We start from the raw sequence: 16,859 nt of genomic DNA, 5'->3' as shown, positions 1-16,859 counted from the left end.
GCCACTATTTATGACTGCCTGGGTTCTTCCATATCTAGGTATGTTATGATAGGTGCATACTGGGGCATATTTCATAGTATGGCATGTTTTGGATCCTTCTTGTATAAACCATTGACCTGATACTAGTGTTTATCAACACTTACCTTCTCGTGTACAAGAGGTATCGGTGTGTTTGAGGGTTTCCTTGCACAAACCCACAACTTTGTATTAGTGTTTCTTAACACTTGCATTATTGTGTGCAAGAAATTCCTGTTTGTCTGCAGAGTCAGTCCACACCCTGGGTTTCTCATGGCATCCTAATTTCTATAATTAGTGGTGCAAGTCACTTAGGGCAACATCAAACTAGGTTGGCTCTCCACATTTATTGTGCATAAAATCTCACCATCATTCCATCAAATCCTAAACTCAATAATCCCATGGAGTTCTCAATTGCCCCCATTTTCCTCCGCGGTCTCGCATCTCTTATTCTTCTTTCCAAATACCTCACGACTACTTCATATATCTTCCTCATTTATCCCTTCCACCCTAATTTTTCTTCCTCTGTTTTTCTTTTTTTTCCTCACATAATCAATTCTGATTCTGATTCATGTCTTATACAGGATGTATCCCTCCTGAAACCAGACGTTGTGATCGATCATGTCTTATACAAGATGTATCCTTCCTGAAACCAGATGTTGTGATCTGATCATGTCTTATACAGGATGAATCCTTCCTGAAACCAGACGTTGTGATCTGATCATGTCTTATACAGGATGAATCCTTCCTGAAACCAGACGCTCTTATCATGTCTTATACAAGATGAATCCTTCCTGAAACCAGACACTCTGATCATGTCTTATATAGGATGAATCCTTCCTGAAACCAGAAGTTTGTTGTGATCGATCATGTCTTATACAGGATGAATCCTTCCTGAAACCAGATGTTGTGATCAATCATGACTTATACAGGATGAATCCTTCCTGAAACCAGACGCTCTTATCATGTCTTATACAGGATGAATCCTTTCTGAAACCAGACGTTGTGATCAATCATGTCTTATACAGGATGAATCCTTCCTGAAACCAGACACTTTGATCATCTTTGTCTTATACAGGATGAATTCTTCTTGAAACCAGACTGAATCTAGATCTTATCAATCAAATCAAATCAAATCTATCGGGATATCAATTTCGCAAAACTCCAAAGATCAAATACCTCAATTGATCTCCCGAGGGGGCATCACCATACCGTAATCTATAAATCAAGAGCTAGGGCATCCTATCAAACCAATATCAGCATCAAAACAAGATTATTCTTTGAATCAATGTGTCATCACACCTCGCTTCAAAGAGGGGCAAAATGTAGACACTTAAAAATAATTATTTTAATTATTTTTAATTCCTCACATAATTAATTAATTAATTACGTTAATTAAAATTCTTCTCAATATTAATTAAATATAATTAATATTGTCACTATAGCATATGATTTATTTAATAAATCAATCCCTTTCTTTATTCTTCTAAAAAATCAAATCCTCACAAATCTTCCTCTTAGCTAATTAATTTCAATTAATTAGTTAACCTACATGATTCCTACAAATCATCTTCTTAATTCATCATTAACCTGATAAATTCTTCTAGAAACTCCCTAAACTCACTTAACATTATTCTTCTAATTTTTTATTCCCTCCACTCATTCTCTCTCCTAGTCAAATTCTCCTACAAATATAAATCCCACCTAACATTTCCTCTAATCCCTCTCCTAATGAGTCATTAATGGCTAATCATCATGATTAGCCACAAAGTCAACTCTTTGTCCTTTCATCTAGCCACTAGCTTTAAATGCTCTTTTTCTAGATGAATGTAAGATTTTCAAAATCTCACATTCCTCTAGGCATTTACCTCTCCCAAGGAATTTTTAATTCCTTTTTATTCTTCTAATCCCCATAATATCCGTTTTTGGAGAATTTTTAATTCCTCCAATGCATCTTGTAGAGTGTGGAGATACGAAATGCCTTTAGGGCATATTTCTTGGTCTCCACACCTGCTCTTGGAGCTTGTGTGAGCTCACAAGTAAATCGTAGCCCTTCATCTCGAATTCATCTTAGCCATTCGTTTTCCTCTCCTCTTCCTATAAAATAGGGTTCCATCCCTTCATTCAAAACATCTTGAAATCCAGTAAGCTTATGCTGCCCTTTTGAGCCCAGGGAATCATCTTGGCAACTTGATCATCTCATCCTTATCATTCATCCTAATCATTTGTGCACAATATTGGAGAGTCATCCACATCCAGCAATCAAAGGAGCACATCAAGTGGAGCATTATCAAGGGTTGCCTTCACTTCATCGAGCTCAATTTAAAGGAGAAGGTAAAATAGCAAGGTGAAATGGTCTTTTAATGATATTTTAGCATTCTGCATGTTTATTTCATTATGTTTTGATCAGTTTACCTTTCAAATCTGTTTTCCCCTCTTCATAACCATAGGGAGAAGTTTGCTAAACCAAACAAGATGGGTGGTTTTGCAAAGAGAGAAGGAATGTGTGTCCTACACCCCTGCAAGGGTTTAGTGAACAAGCTTACTTTGTGAGCTTGAGGAAGGTGAGATAAGAAAACAAATGGTAGGGAAGCCCTCAAAAGTCTAGAGGGATAGACTTGGAACCCGAAAAGGGAAAGAAGCAAACCATCAAAGAAACCTAATTGATGGCAAACTAGGTAGCCTCCCTATCATATTGGTATTAGAGCGAGTTTAGACTTGGGAAGAAAATAGTTGATGTCAGGCACTGAATCAGTAGGAGAAAATAGTCTTAGAATGGTGACCAATGCAGAGTTAGCCAAGAAAGTGGAAGACCAAGAAGAAGAAAATAGGCTCCTCAAAGAAAGATTACTACAACTGGAGAGCAAACTAGACGTAGTTGAAGACAAAACTGAGAAAGTGACAATCAAGGTCAATGAGGGGAAAGGCAAAGAAGTTTTAGAAGAGGATAGGACTCCTGAACCGGACCCTATTCTACCTGAAGAACCTTTCCTTAAAGCAATTAAAGCCTTAGGAGGAAAATCCCTAGAAGGAGTGCCACTTTTTTGTGGAAAAATAAAGCCTGAGGTAATCCTAGAATGGATAGAGGGATTGGAGAATCACTTTGAATGTGATGGAATCAGTGAGGCACAAAAGGTGAAGGTGGCCAAGTCTATATTGAGAGGGGCAGCTTTGACTTGGTGGAAATTTATTCAAGAAGAGAGGCAAAAAGAGGGCAAGAACCCCATAGCTACTTGGAAGGGCATGTTAGCCAAGGTGAAAGAGGCATACATCCCTGAAGATTATGAAATCCAGTTGCACAAGATGAGACAAAATTTGAGGCAAAGAGACTTGGATGTAAGCAGCTATACTGAGGAATTTCAGAAGTTGTGTTTGAGATCCAAGGTGGTAGAGGATGAGAGCATCAAGGTAGCCAGATACTTGAATGGATTAAGATAGAATATTCAAGAGGAGTTGAGTTTGTTCTGTCCTAACACCATGCATAAGTGCTATCAATTGGCACTGAAGGTGGAGGAAAAGAGTATAAAGAAGCAAGAACAAAACAACAGAGGAAGAGGCAAAGGAAAAAATGGTAGAGACCAAAGAGGCAATTTTGGTGGAAGAAGAGCAGATCAAAGGTCCCAAGGAGAGTCCAAACTTATAGAGAAAAGTGAGGATTCACATAGCAAGAGCAGTTATGGAGGAAGGGGATCATCTAGCAAACCAGGAAGAGGTAGATCTAGTGGACTGGGAAGAGGGTCCTACTTCTCCACCATGAAGTGTTACAATTGCCAAAAGTTGGGTCACCCTGCATATAGATATCAAGATAAATCCTCTTCATCTCAAGGAAGTGAAAGAAGAGTGACATATGCACAAGAAGATGCAGAAAGCGGCAAAACACAAGGTGTGAGTTTAGCTCCTGAAGATGAAAATTTAATGATGAGAAGAGTCCTAATTAAGGAACCGATAAAAAAAAAACCTCAAAGAAGAGCTTTGTTTAGAATCAAATGCAAGGTCCTTGGTAAGGTTTGTAGAGTGGTGATAGACTTAGGATCTACTGACAACATTGTGTCAGGAGAAGCAGTAAGTAAACTGAAGTTGAAATGAATTCCACATAGTAATCCATATAGGGTCACTTGGCTCAATAAGGAGTAGCATGTGGTGGTGAACGAACAAACATGGGTTGAGTTCAACATAGGTAGTCATAAGGATAAAGTCTTGTGTGACATCCTGCCTATGGATGCTTGCCATCTACTTCTTGGTAGACCATGGCAGTTTGATAGAAAGGTCATTCAGAACGGAGAGAAGAAATTTTGTTCTTTTCAGAAGGATGGAGTTACATACCATATTCAGTCCCTAAGTGATGAAGGAGAGGGCAACAAAACTAAAGGCCCAAATGCATTACTAGTAGGTGAAAAAGAGTTCATTAATACTCTCAAGGAAGGAGAAGGAGTGGGGTTTTCTCTTATAGTACAACCAAAGGAAGCAAAGCAATAAAAGAAGGTTCAAATACATCTTGAAGTGCAACAGATACTAGACAACTTCAAAGTGATCATAAGTGATGGAGCACCAGCAACCCTACCTCCCATTAGAGCCATAAGACATCATATTGATTTCCTTACAGGAGCATCGTTACCCAAAAAAGCAGCCTATAAGATGACTTCCGAACAGAACCAGGAAGTGGCTAGACAAGTCCAAGAATTGTTGGATCAAGGGTTGATAAAGAAGAGCACAAGTCCTTGTGCCATACCTACAGTGCTAGCACCCAAGAAAGGAGGAACATGGAGGCTATGCACAGATTCAAGAGGCATAAATAGAATCACTATCAGGTACAAATTTCCTATCCCAAGAATTCAAGACTTGATAGATTGCTTGGGAGGTGCAAAGTACTTCTTTAAGATTGATCTCAAGAGTGGATACCACCAAATCGGGATAAAAGAAGGTGATGAATGGAAAATAACCTTCAAAACCAATGAAGGACTTTATGAGTGGCTTGTTATGCCATTCGGTCTTAGTAATGCTCCTAGTACATTCATGAGACTCATGAATGAAGTGTTGAAAGATTTTATTGGTAAATTTGTTGTTGTATACCTAGATGATATCTTGATTTTCAGTAGAATTAAAGAGGAATATCTAGAGTATCTTAGTATTGTATTGTAAAAATTGTATGATGAGCAACTAACAATAAACTCGGAGAAGTGTGAGTTTATGAAGCAGGAAATTGTCTATCTTGGATTTGTACTTTCAAGAGGAGATTTGAAGATGGACACATCAAAGGTGGAAGCCATCACAAATTGGCCAACACCAAAGATAGCAAGTGAAGTAAGAAGTTGTCATGGTTTGGTACAGTTCTACGGGAAGTTTATCAGAGGGTTCAGTGAGATTTATGCACCATGTTGGATACCATCAAAGGAGGAGTTAAAACTAAGTTTCAGTGGACCAATGCAGCTAACAAAGGGTTTGAACTTTTGAAACAAAAGGTAGCTACACAACCAGTACTCATTCTTCCTAGTTTTGATAAGTTGTTCACAATTAAATGTTATGCAAGTAATATAGCAATCGGTGTTGTTTTGAGTCAAGAGAATAGACCGGTAGCTTTCTTTAGTGAGAAGCTCAATGATGCCAAGAAGAAATATTCATCCTATGATCTCGAGCTGTATGCTCTTGTCCAAGCTCTTAGGAAGTGGAGGCACTACTTGTTACCTAAGGAGTTTGTTGTTTACCCAGATAATCAAGCTTTAAGTTTTCTAAATTTACAAGATAAGTTGAGTCATAGGCATGTTAAATGGGTGGAGTATTTGCAGTCATATACTTTTTCTATTAAGCATAAGAAAGGACAACGTAATAAAGTAGCAAATGCTTTGAGTAGAAGGCTACTAACAGTGCAAGAAGTGCAGATTTAGAGTATTGGAGTTGATTACTTCAAGGATTTGTACCCCAATGATGAAGATTTTGCAACCATTTACAAGGTTTGTCATGAATTTCAGAATCACTTTCATAGTGAATATGTTGACTTTACTCTGCAGAATGGTTTTTTGTTTAAAGGTGGACAACTGTGTGTTCCCAAAGGATCGATGAGGGAAAATCTGATCCAAGAAAAACACAATGGATGTTTGAGTGGTCATTTTGGCCTTAATAAGACATTGGAACTTGTTCAAAGGTTCTACTATTGACGCAGAATGCATAGGGATATCAAAAGGTATGTTGAGCAATGTATGGTTTGTCAAAAAGCTAAAGGTACAACTACTAATGCTGGTCTTTATCAGCCATTACCTATTCCTACAAGGCCATGGGAATGTGTAAGTATGGATTTTGTGGTTGGATTACCCAAAACAAAGCTTGGATGTGATAGCATTTTTGTTTTTGTTGACAAATTTAGTAAGATAGCACATTTTGTTCCTTGTAAAACTACTCGTGATGCTAGTCACATTGCACACTTGTTTTTGAAAGAGGTTATTAGAATCCATGGTTTGTCGGTTAGTATTGTTTCGGATAGAGATGTCAAATTCCTTGGACATTTTTGGAAAACTCTTTGGAAAAGACTGAGAACTAATTTGTCTTTTGGTTCAGCCTATCATCCCCAAACGGATGGTCAAATAGAGGTGGTCAATAGGACACTTGGAAACCTTTTAAGGTGCTTGAGAAAAGAATATGGACAGAGTTGGGATCAGGTTCTTCATCGGGCAGAGTTTGCGTACAATGACAGTGTCAATAGGTCTACTGGGAAGAGTCCTTTTGAGATAGTGTATGGTATGCACCCACAAGGTGTTATGGAATTACGAGATCTTGGTAATCTGTCACACAGAAGTGGTCAAGTTGATAATATCACTCAATCTATGAAGGAGGTTCATGACCAAATCAGGCGAGCTCTCCAAAAATCTTCACAAAAAGTTAAAGCCATAGTTGATGCCACATGGAGAGATGTGCAATTTTTAGTTGGAGATTTGGTGATGGTACATTTGAGCAAGGCTCGACTTCATAAAGGGGTTCCCAACAAGCTACAAATGAGGAGAATAGGCCCATGTAAAGTTTTAGCCAAGTATGGCTCTAATGCCTATAAGATTGATTTGCCATCTGATATTGCTTTGTCTCCTATTTTCAATGTCACACATTTGGTTGTCTACAAGGGACAACTTCCCAAGGAGGATGCGCGAGTTTCAGATGTCCAAAAGTCACTTGCCGACCTGCCCTTACTTTCTTCTTCCATACCTCGGGTTGAGAAAGTGTTGGATTCCCACGTTCTCGAGAAGACTAGACAATAGGTCTACATGGAACATTTGGTCAAATGGATGCATAAACCTAATTCTGGAAGCGACCCGGGTCCCTGAATCAGACTAGACAACAGTAGGTTTTCATTTGGGAGTGACTAGGAAATGGCAATCACCTTTTCTGCATACTAAGCCTAGGCGAGCTTGGTGATAGTCCGGCTAGGTATCAGTATTTTGAAGGAGATAACTTGCAGGGGAAGGAAACTGTTGAGAATGAGAAAAAGATCCAGAAGGCTACAAGCCTGAAAATGAGACATTGTGTAGCCATAGGGAAAAGTTTGCTAAACCAAACAAGATGGGTGGTTTTGCAAAGAGAGAAGGAATGTATGTCCTACACCCCTGCAAGGATTTAGTGAACAAGCTTACTTTGTGAGCTTGAGGAAGGTGAGATAAGAAAACAAATGGTAGGGAAGCCCTCAGAAGTCTAGAGGGGTAGACTTGGAACCCGAAAAGGGAAAGAAGCAAACCATCAAAGAAACCTAATTGATGGCAAATTAGGTAGCCTCCCTATAATGTGACCATTATAATTTTTTACTCTTCTTGAGTGTACCTTGTTAATCAAGAGCTCTACAACCCTCTTGTGATGATTTGTGGCAAATCTCCTACTTTGTCATTTTATTTGCTAACAAAACATGAGAGGTGACATATTTGTCGTAGAAGATGGTCTCATTCTTTACAAACAAAAAAAACCCCTTATTGCCTAAAACTGGAATGAAGGAGAAAGTTTTAAGCTATTTTATTATGCAATGTTAGTAGTGCACCTTAAATACTACAAAACCTAGAAGTAGATTATAGAATTGCCCCCACGGAAGTGCCTCGAGGAGGATTTCCTAAAACACATAAAATAATGCACAATTTATAAACAATACAAAACAAAAAATGTTTTTTCTAGCGAGATTGCTTCGACCACTCCCCATCCCAAACCAAAAGTGGGAAAGTGTATATTTAGATTGTACAAAATTCCCCACTAGATCAAATATCATCCCAAAGTAAATGTACATATAAAATATCGAATAAATGCGTTGAAGGTTGTTAAAATATATAAGTAGATGCATAACCCAGAATCTAGCGCAATGAGTAGAGCTATACAAAAATATACTAGGAACAAAATTAAAACCAAACGACCAAAAATAAAGTTAGCATCAAAGAGATAAATAAGAGTTCATAATGACTTGCTTTGATGTTCAAACAGGAAGGAAAGATAGCTAAAAATATATAGCCTTGCGATTTCCAAATCTAATGAACACAAGGGTAAGACGTAAAACCCAAAATCAAGAAATTGGTTTTCCAAGTTTCCTATTATATGGAGACAGGGGAAAAAATAAATAATCCCATGAATATGGAATTAATCGTCCCATCCTAGCATGTATATTATCACACTTGAGATAAATATATCCAAAGTAATAAAACTACTACTATTTTACACTCCCCTTAAGTGCAAAAAGGGTAAGAACAAATGGCTCATATCAAGAAGTCCATGTTAGGTACCCATGTACAATATGAAATGACCTCAAATTATTAAGAGATTGTACCCCATATAACTAAAGAGGAGAAAACCTATAGGTCAAAACTCCATCTTAATTAAGGTATGTGAAGGAGGACAAGAAAGCCTCCCAAAAGCAAGTCTCCTAAAAACCTTGAAAGACAAGGGGCGTGTGTGCCTCCATAAAGAAGAGATAAAAAGTGATGCATAATTTTGCATAACAAATGTTATACCAAGTCCCTTTATAAGAAATAACACATATTCATTTCAACATAAACAAAACTTGATTTATCAAACTACTAAATTTCCACTCAAGTGGAATGTAGAAAGGAATAAGTATGTATGGTTCTATAAGTTTCTCATGCATCTGAATGTTGACATTGAACTATGACTATGCCATGTAAGGTGTTGACGATTTTTCCTGCTACCCTCATGGGATTGAGAATCTTTGTTCCTATTTGACTCTATCTACAAATTGAGGACAACCCAACCCTCTTCACTTTGAGCTCCACCAAACTCGGGAAGGTGTTCCCAAATCATAATCTCATGCGACATTATTAATTCATCCCTAAACAACAATTGCAGGCAGTTAATGGTGGATAATTCTCAAGTTTATAAACAATGGGTGTTCAGAATTTCACTGATTGCCCAATATTGATCCCATTTCTTCCAACTAATCATTGAGAATAGTAAAATAAGCATATCCACTTTTATCACATGAAAATATAGAACAATAATAATACTCCCACAACATGTTTCTTTACCCTTCAATCTCCCTGGAGATGCTAGACCCAAAATAACTTAAACAAGAAATAAAGAAAATAGAGAGTAAACATTTTTGAATATTTTAATTTCTTCGAGTCTGGTTGTGAGGATTATGTGGACCAGTGCCTAATCCACGATGCAGAGTCAAAACCCTATTTGAATGTAAGTGTCAAACGATAATTCATCTTAATTAGTGAGCTCTTGTAGCACTAATGCCTAACATCAATGCAACCCCTATTGTTACTACAAAGACCATTCTTACAAAATCCATACTATATTCTTAAAATTATTGCAATATGAATGAAGGAAATTAATCTCTTCCTTGAAGATAACCCACGAATAGTATTACACATTCACAAGAACTTTGTAAAGATAGATAACAAAATCCTTAATATTATTATTCGTGTAAGATAAGGAATACATTTTGGAGACAATTTCTGCAGAGATGCCCATGATAGATCGTAAAAAAATTGACATTGCCCGTCAGAATATTTACATTCTTCCTTGTTTTAGACTTACTCCATGACTTAGGCACTGCTACAACCTTTTCCAGTAGTATTCCCTCAAAACTATGCACCCACCAGAATCTCCTCTTTTTTTAACAACTTTGGAATTCCTTTTACAATAATAAGGAATGCAACAAGCTTCAAGTTGTTTTACAACTGGACTCTCTTCGCTTGACACATTTTTGGATTACATGAATAAAGGAAAACTCTCACTATAAATTTGGAATAAGACAAAAATCAAACCATGTGTACAAGAAACCACTTAGGTGGAGAATGAAGTATCGTTTATGTCCAACTGCTTTGAGTCGCGCCACCATTACATTGCAGATGACTTTGAGGATGCAAGCTTTGCACCTTATGAACTAGCATAGGAGCTCCACAAACTATAAGAGGAGCTCCACAGCACTAGGAAGGAAACATCCTCAAAACTAGAGGAGCAACTCATCAAACTAGAAGAAAAGCTGATAAAATTAGAAGAGGAGATCACAAAGAAATGTTATAATCAAAATAAGGGTCCCAACTTTGGCAATCAATTTGAATTAAACAAGATCTTTGTTAGAGCCAGCTATCTCCTATTCTGATTGTTCTCCTCTCTTCTCCCCTTGCCTCTCAGTCATCAAATGATGAAGGGATGATGATAGGTATCCATTGAAAGGCCTTTTGCAACTACAATTGCCTTTCAATATCCCTTTAGCTACCTTTTGGATTTTCAATAGCCTTTTAGCTACAAGGCAATTCACTATAGCATCCTCCACCCGGTGTCATAGAATTTACACCATGCAAACACACAATCCATCTTTGCATATAAGCACTCCATTACTGAAATTGTTCTCAAACAAGCATAGAGGGAAGTTTTTTTTTTTTTTTATAACGTTGCTTGACCTGTGTATTAGTCACCAACTTAAACAAAACTTAATGCTTCTAAAAGAAGAAGCTCCAAATATAGCCAAGCTTACACATATAAAACTTCTATTTTGTCTTTGTGTCTTTTCAAAGGATTAAAACTTGTCCTCTATAATTCCCTAACCACCAGTTCAACCTTGTTCAATGACAATCCATTATCCATACCCATGCAACTTTTCATGCCACCGTTTTGAATTCCTTGGGTTTACCACACATAAAGTCCTCTGATTGTCCCATCTGGAGCTAATCTTGTGCGGGCGATTTGTCGTGATCTTCCTGTTTTTCAGTCATAAAACTCACGTTCTTGATTCCTTACCTTTTGACTCTTCTACATGTTAATCTTCTCAATTCCTATTCATTTTTCTCAATGGCATAAATGGTCATCAACAAAAGCTTTGATTCTCCTTGATTTACTTGTCTGTAGCTTCAACATTACCAGTCTCTCTTTTCCTCACTCGGGGACTCGCTGAAATCCCCAGAGCCATCTTGTTTCGTCCTGAGTTGACATATTGGCTCATTTTCATCTGCTGACAAAGCGTTTTGTCTCCACTACCTCGGAGGCTTACCTAGGAGAAGGAAAGCCTCTCAACGAGTACCGAGTCAATCTTCACGTTATTACGCAACCACCTTCCTGAGACACTCGCCCACGCATAGAAATAACTTCACCAAGCTCTTGAGTATACTACCCTCGCGTCTTGCAGCGACCACAACTTTGAAGCAATCCACCGAGCTCTCGAGCTGCACAGCTAGAATCCTCTTGACCAAAAATCATTACTTGAAACTCGGTGAAACTTATTTCTTTCTCTCACTGAGTCTCGAGATACCTTGCAAAACACAATCGAACTGCCATGTTAGATAAGACTCAAAGCCTCATCGAGGTGTGCAAACCACTTCAGCGCATGTCAAGAGCTTTAAGACTATGGTCCACTTTAGAATAACTTTGAAGCACATGTGTATAACTCATGTTTATAGGATGTCTAATGAGTGGGGCCAAGTACTTAGGATAAATCAAATCCTAAAGTTACCGAATGAGAATAAATACTGGAAACTTGGGGCCGATTTTCAAACGATAAGGACCCATGAGAAAAGAACTCAAGCCATGGATGACCGGAATAAAAGGTCAGTGATCAAATATAAAATGCCTGCCAAATGGTCATTTGAATGAACTTTAGAGACACAACAAAGTTCAGAAACCAAACCCTAAGGCATTTTGCAGAAGCTCCTCCAACAATGAATCAATGCGTATGATTTTGGTTTACACCTTGAGCACCAAATGTTTTATTATAATTTTGAGGCTACTAACACAAGATTTGAGAATACTAAACATTGAAGTGTGAGATTTGGACCAATATGAATCAAGATGTGTCAAGTGAGTAACATTATAAGGAGAAGAGAGAGTGAATGAACCTAGAATAGGAGATGATGTAACTTGATGTGAGTTTTCATGAAATAGGAGATAAGTATGATTGTACAAAGAATCGTTAGAAGTTCTTGAAGAAGTGACTCGAAAACTTGTATTTGCAACAAGAGAAGAAATATTTGGAATGTCCTTAAAATAAAAAAGACATGCAGTTGCACTGTAAGATATCAATGGAAGCTCTTGAAGAAGAATCTTTAAAATTTGAAGTATCATAAGTTAAAAAAGACATGTCCTCGACTATAGATGGTCTATCACGAGGAGGACATATATCATAGCAATACCATCAATATGTGAAAGCTTATCCAAGGAAGCATCACTTTCAAAACAATAATCAAGGTCTCCATACAACCACTTGATGAAGGTCCGTTTAGTAAAAGGGATGTTTCGATGTACTCAAGTTGACACATAATATTCTAAAAAATAGTGAAACATAGTATGTAAACAATGTCATTGTTGTTAAACCATGCATTCTTCTATTCATATTCAATTGGATCAATAATAATTCGAACAAAGTAGGAAAATAGTTCTTGCTTCTTAGACAATGATTCTTTATCACTTTTTTCCAAGATAGATAATTATCTAAAGTTGACCCAGCAACAAAAGTGTTGAATTTAATACTAAAATTATACACAATTAAACACCCCATTTAAAAATGAAACTTCATCTTAGTTCATGATTATAAAATGCCAATGTATAAACCCCCTAAGACTAGTATATTAATTTGGAATTACATAAGTCAAACATGTGAGCATTAATGGCACCCAAAATATTCAAATTTAGCACTTTTAATTAACAAAATGATCCCAACCTATATAGGGGCCATGATTTGGGAACTTGAGGAGTATGTAGGGGTGGCAAGAAAATTGAAAGATTATAATTGATTAGGGGTGTCCTACCATTTTTGTGTGGTGATTGTTGGTTGCTCACTCACACTTGCAATCATGGATTTTTATTGTCCGTGTGTCATTTGTTGTGCCTCTAAGTGCTTTGGTATTTTTGTTTCTCGTCTTTCGTTGTTGATTTGAATTTTGGATGGGCTTGTGTTCCTCTACGTGGGAATTAATTGGTCATCTTTGTCACCTCTTTCTTGATAGAGGATTAGTTGGAATATGTGGGAGGATTTCTTGATGCTTGTGGAAGATTGGTAGGACATGAAGGAGGCTTACTATTAGAGGCTTTCCATGTTTGTGTTCTAGATCTCATACACAAGATATCATGTGACAAATGTTTTCTATAAGTGATAAAGGATTTGGTGATGTTGAAGATATTGTAGTTCCCATTGGTTTTTGGAGTTGGCTATGGCTACATAAGGATTGGGTGTTGTAGCTAATTTTGACATTAGGAGGATAACAATTGATACATTTTTTAGCCTTAAGGAATTTGATCTAGTTTTTACTATGGTTCCTATACCTAAATCAAGTTCTATCAACAACAAAAAAGATCCACAAATATTATAGTGGTTAGTACTTTATTTTCGTGTGATTACAGTGCACTTGAGACTACATATTTAATCGAGTTTATAGGGCCCCGAAGTGGCCAAAATGGTAAAAGTATTATTTGTTTGCATAGTAAAAAAAAATGTTCTACATTGCTACATGGAGATTAAAAAATACCAACACCTAAAAAGGAGGTTGTTTAAGAAATTTATGAATGATTAAAGCTCCAAAAAGCATGACAAGACAACAAGCTATCTAGTTAAATTATATTTTTAGAAAAATGGAGTAACAAATAAAACTCAAAACTTCACTTCGGGGTGACCCATGTTATACAACAGTTAAAACACTTACTTGGTGAAACCGCCACCAAGGTTCAAATCCCCGCTGGGTAGCTATGCTTGCGGGCTTGGTACTTTCACTGGGTTGGTGTGCTCATGAATTTGAACAACAATAGTGTTCAACACCTTAAAAAGTGCCTATTACCAATAAAAAATAAATTAAAAAACAAAAAAACAAAACTTCACCATTGCGTAGGGCATACTATTAATCAAATTAAAAATAAAGTTGCGCCAAAAAAACCCCCCTATGGGTAAGAATGGGCCTTGCAAAATTGAAATACAAAACTAAAAATGTCAATTTTGAGGGGTAAGGCTAAAAACACTGTCTAGGTTTGAAACACCATTCATGGTTGAAAAACTAGAAAGGACATTAGGAAACATTGTTCATGGAGAATAAAAATATTTTCAATGATTAAAATCAGTGCTCACGATTGGAAGCATTGTTTACTTTTAAAAATATTGTTCATTGACAAAAACATCGTTCGTCACCAAAAACATTGTTCACATAGTCATACAATCTATGTTTTTCTTTCTTTCTTTAATAGAGTAAAATGTATATGAAATTGAGATTATTGTGCCCTTTGGATGCAATTGAGAGGTCTATTTGGCCTAAAAGTGCCTCATATTTGAGAACTTTTCTAGGTCCAAGTTTGAAGACCCCAATAACTATTTTGTCATACAATCTCCAAATCCAATAAAGTGAAGGCCCTCTTTGACTTTCCGAAGCCTCCTAGACATATTAGAACATATTAAATTATTGTTAGTATAATTAAAAGAGTTGGAATCACTCAAAAAAATAAAAACACACATTGAAAACCCTAGAGGTAAATAAAATTATGTTAATTTGTTTTGTTTCTCAATGTCATCCAACTATTGAAGGGAAAAACATATATAGTTTTTAGGAACCTTGCATGCAAAGCTTATTAGCCCCTCAAATATCTTAATATGAAAACTATTAAAACTATCCTAGCAATAATTGATCTATACCTCGTTAGAGTCTATAAACAAATATATAACCTAAAATCTAGTGCAATGAAAGTAATTATATAAAATTATAAATAGAATTTATTTCAAATTAGGCTACCAAAAATAAATTTATTCTCTAAGAGATGAATAGGAGTTCACAATGTCTTGCTTTGATGTTTAAATAGGAAGGAAAGAGAGCTAAATATATATAGCTTTATAATCTCCTAATTCAAGAACAATGAAGCTAAGACACAAAACAAAAAAGAAAGGGACTGCTTATACAAGTTTCAAAATCTTTAAAGATAAAGAAAAAAATAGAATACCATGAATGTGAAACTCATTAACATATCCAATCCAAGTAATTAAAATAGATCACTCAAGTAAAATAACACATGCACTATATCATAATTAAGATAAACATACTTAAAGTAATAAAAATATTATACTAATAAAGGCTACTCAAGGAATCATGTTTCTAATAATAAAATCAACATGGGTTACAATTAATGTCCTATATTCTAAGTATGAAGGTCTCTTGGTCAGTTTCTAATCTTGAGTAAGATTATAGATTTTCTCATAATATCATGTCTTCTTTTCATTCTTTATACACCTACCTCCACAATATTTTGCCCTCCATAGCTTCCTTTTTTTCTGTTTACCTTGGTACCTATATCCTCAAATCCTTACTCCTCAAAGTATCAAATTGTCTTAACATTAGACATCTAGACTTTCTCCTATCAACATCATTTTTCTTTCATCTCCCTTAAGTCCCCAATTCCATATGATGGTTTGGAAAACTATTGATCCATAATTTCCTATAACTATTCTAATCTTCAGGGTAATGGATTTATTGTCAAGAAGGTGAAATAAGGGTTCATCAATAGATTAAGGAGGGGTAAAGGGATAACTGATGAAAGTCGACAATCCTTGCTAGACTTCGTGTTCAACTAGGCTTAGAAGGGTATTCTTAGAGGTATCCTTAGTAAGGTTTTAAATCAATTAAATAAAGCTTGATTGCAAAAACCAACAACTATATTCAATGTATACTTGTTCCATATGTTTGTAACTAGGTCAAATATTAAATAGATACATAAGACCTCTTATAAATATGATGTATAACACCTTTCACATACACCTATAGATAACATCAATGTTATTATCCTAAATATACTTTAATTTAACATTTTATGCATAATTACAATGTGCAAACATGCATGACACGATTCTATAATTATTTAACTATTTAGGTTTGCCCAAGATTTTTCCCTAGTTTACAACAATAAATTGTGTATACTTCTAGCTAAACCTAATCTATTCCTACTTCTAACAATGATGGAGGGTGTTTAAATGATGGATGATTTCCTTGACCAATATGGATCATGGACTACTCCATAGGAAACAGAGTCATGGACAAATAAGGGTATCCTCACATCTCCAACTTTGAAAGGACATGTGAATGAAGTTATCAAGATTCAAAGATCAAAGGTGCCAAAGAAGGTATCCCTCAAGGTATTTAAATAAGAATATGTTTGAACTCAAGATCTCGACAAGGTAATACAATGAAAAGTATTGGGGATCACGAGTCAAGGATGTCTCACACCTTGTACTAGATTAGAGGCAATTCTCACATCTATAAATTTGATAATGCATATATGAGGAAATATCAAAAGTTGGGGATCAAGGATACCAAGAAAAATATACTCAAGAAAACAGATGGTCAAAACTCTAGCTTTGATAGGTAGCTTAGTGTAAATGATTGAGGACTCATGAATGCTTTCTC

The sequence above is a fragment of the Cryptomeria japonica genome, chromosome 4, assembly GCF_030272615.1.
Source record: "Cryptomeria japonica chromosome 4, Sugi_1.0, whole genome shotgun sequence".
NCBI lineage: Eukaryota > Viridiplantae > Streptophyta > Pinopsida > Cupressales > Cupressaceae > Cryptomeria > Cryptomeria japonica.
This window is presented reverse-complemented; position numbering follows the sequence as displayed.